This window comes from Phalaenopsis equestris, unplaced genomic scaffold, assembly GCF_001263595.1.
Source record: "Phalaenopsis equestris unplaced genomic scaffold, ASM126359v1 Scaffold000134, whole genome shotgun sequence".
Taxonomy (NCBI): Eukaryota; Viridiplantae; Streptophyta; class Magnoliopsida; order Asparagales; family Orchidaceae; genus Phalaenopsis; species Phalaenopsis equestris.
This window is the reverse complement of record NW_018164576.1, coordinates 4,020,320-4,023,808: the sequence shown is the minus strand read 5'-3', so window position 1 is coordinate 4,023,808 and position 3,489 is coordinate 4,020,320.

Sequence of the window (3,489 nt, the reverse complement as noted above, 5' to 3'; positions counted from 1 at the left end):
ATATATTAAAGGAATGTTCTAAGACTATTATATGAGTTACGGTAATCTCTCGTGTGCCTAAGCATTCGTACACCACACCCTACACTCGGAGGGAATCAAACCCCAGAGCGACAAGAAGATGTCCGACCAACTTCAAGCTTTGTCCTCATTTTTTTCTTTTAATACAATTGTATTTTTCACAGTTTTTAATAAATTATATATATATATATATATGTATGAATGTATGTATTTATGTATGTATGTATATATAAATAGATCACTTGGCAAGATTCTCGAAGCATAATACGGATCTCAATATAATAGTTTAAGTAACAAATTTTCAAACTTTGATTAAAAATCATCAAGTGCTCTAATTTCAACAAAATTATAGTCAAACTTACCGGTTCGATGACACAGATCCAATAATACTAACATTGATCTAACCAGAACCAAATCAAGCCTCATTCAAGCCATTAAACCACTTTTCAAATCTTTCTTGACATATTTGGAAGATTAAAAAGATGTCGAATTGGCGAGTTCATAGTCAAATTGAGTGTCTCGACAAGACGAATCCAACGAGCGTTAGATTGCTCAATTCTGACATTGTTAAGGTTCTTAAATGTCCACCAAACACCGTCAAATCGAGAGAGATTTTTTGAACCTGAATTAATTGATACTCTATCAATAAAGTCTCACATCTCTCATGAGAGGGGAGAGAGCTTGAGGCTTGAAGAAGAGCTTCAAGTTTTGGGATTGAGCGGAAGTCCAACACAACTCCCTCCATTGTAAACTTTCTTCAACTGTAGTGGAGCACGGCCGACTCCCATCGACCATTTCTAACTGGTCGCTGTCGATCGCTATTGATCACCCCCTGTTATGGCAACAAATTTATATGTACGTTAACATTATAAATTGAGAGATCTTCAAATCTTTTCTGCCTGTGGGAGAAGTGGTTTCTGTAATCATGAACTTATAAAATTTTTATAGTTAGGTCAGATCCCGTAGATTTTTCTTTTTACGAGTTTTCCACATAAAAAAAGTTTGGTGTTTATACTGGTTATTTTTTTTTATCTAAGTGCGTGTTGAATCTTCGAGCAACGCCAAAACAATAATCCATTACTCTCCAGCCGTGAATTTTTTAGCACGCATCTCTCACACACACACACAAGTTATATATATATGTAGGTGTAAAAAGCACCTTAAGACGAAGAACTTCATCGAAATAAATATTTTGTATTTTATTCATTTTGCCCAAGTGTAAGGTTTCCTCATTCAAAGATGCGAGATTTGCCGGTGGTCATGCTTTTCGTCTCCTTACATACCCTAAAAAAATTTATTTAATTTTGATTTCACATGGAAATAATTGGATTTAGTCGCTATGCATGAAATGTTGAAGGCAGAAAACCGCTTTGCGGCTACAGTTTTTTAAAGTCAAATTTTGAGACCAAATTGATATAGCTTGTACACATAATATCTGACCAAATTATAACATGTTTATTGAAGAACTTTGCCTCCATTCACAATTTTATTTAGAAAAAGAGAATTTTGATTGAGAAGTTTTGTAACTTCAATGGGGCAGGTTTAAGTAAAGAAAATTATCTCGAATTGCATGAACTTGCAAATCCTCTTTGGCTTTTCACATTACTCACTATTCATATATTACAGTTTGAGTTTGAGCGCTATAAGTAAAATTACATATTGATTCACATTAATAAGAAAAATATAGAATAAGATCATTTAGTTGGCATCGCCAAAATATATGAGACATGTAACATAAATATTAGAGGATACCATATTTTCCATACAATATAGATAACTTGGATGCACACACCAGAAGTCAACATTATCTCTTGAGAAAGTTGCCCCAAACTTTGGCGACTAAGATCATCATGATTTCAACTAATTTATCATGAGCTTGAAAAGTTCATCAGATATTAGCTCCTAAGTTCACCATTAGTTTGGCTAGTTAAACCAATTTCATAGTTGCTGATGATCTGAGCTAACTAGAGTGAGCGCATGTTACCGGTATAAATCTCAAAAAGAATGAATTACCAAAAAAAAAAAAAATTTTCCTAAAGGTAAACAGTCGACCAACAAATTATTGCCAAGCAGGTGTTGTTAGTGTTGGAGCCAGATTCTGATCCCGCTCCTGCTCCTGCATGTCGCGCCCGAGCGCGAATCATCGCGATTGCTCCCGCTCCACTGTCGCGATACCTGTTCCCACCGCTCCCTGGTCCTGATTCGCGAAGAGTCGCACCTCCCTGTTGTCGCGAACCGTTCCCGTCTCCCGTCTCCTTTAAGTTGCGAACATAAGAAAAGAAAGTTTCTAAGTCATGATTTGGAGTTCTTCTTCAGACTTCCTCGGGATAGATGAAGAGTTCTTCGAATTTTCTCGGGATAGAAGGAAGAGAAGTGCAAGAGGTAGTTCTTTGCGGTAGAAAGAAGAAGAAAGAAGAAGAAGAAAGGAGAAGAAGAAGATTGCTCTCCCTTGACTTATTTTTGGGGGTTTGTGGCAGAAGAAAATTTGAGTTTATTTCTTTTGTAAGTTTATCTTCTTTGGTGTATCTCGGTGTAGAGAAAAGAAAAGAGAGAAAAGAAGAGAGAGCAACGAAGTGAGTGATTTCTCATGTAAGTCGGGGCGATTGACTGATGTAAATTTCTCAAGTAGTAAAATCCTCTGCAACTCCGCGGACGTAGGCAATTTGCCGAACTACGTGAATCTATGTGATTTTTTCTGGTGTGATTTTTCTTTTTCTATTTTTCGCTTCGTCGATCATTCTCCTGTTTGCTTTATATATATACCACATTAACTGAGGTATATCTTATCTCGCAATAGGTGTAGCCGCGTCTCTAAAACTGAGCGAGGTTAAAGCTTTGGAGATGATGCCTTGCTTGATAGTGATAAGATCTGTTATGGGTGATACTTAACTCATCCTAGCAAAAATTCTCATCTGATATGTAACATAAACAACATAAATATACGCTTAAAAACATTGCAAATAGAGGTATTCGACTGAGGCCTCGATGCGACCAAGTAGACGAGACGTAGACCGGTAAGACTCGACCAAAGCGAAAAGTGAGTCACGACTCACCCGACAAAAACAAATTAACTCAACTATTGACTAATCGACCAATCAAAGCGCAGGAAAAACCCAACCTGCTTTTGTAGCGACGGACGAGATCGTCATTCGACCGAACGCCTCGGTTGACCGAAAGTGTTATTTTGACCCCCAATTAATGAACTAAAATAAAAGGGCACTTTTGTAATGTGGTACCGCTCACCTACCACATCTCACCTATCGTTCACCTACCTCCCACCTATCGCTCGCCTACCTCCCACCTACCACTCTCTTGCTTCTATAAATAGAGAGGGTGTGAGGCTTAGGAGAGCAATGGAAGAAATCTTAAGGGTGTGAGGCTTATGAGAAAAAGGGAAGAAATCTTAAGGGTGTGAGGCCTAGGAGAGAAAAGGATAAGATATCTTAAGCTACCACAAAGGAGGAGAGAATA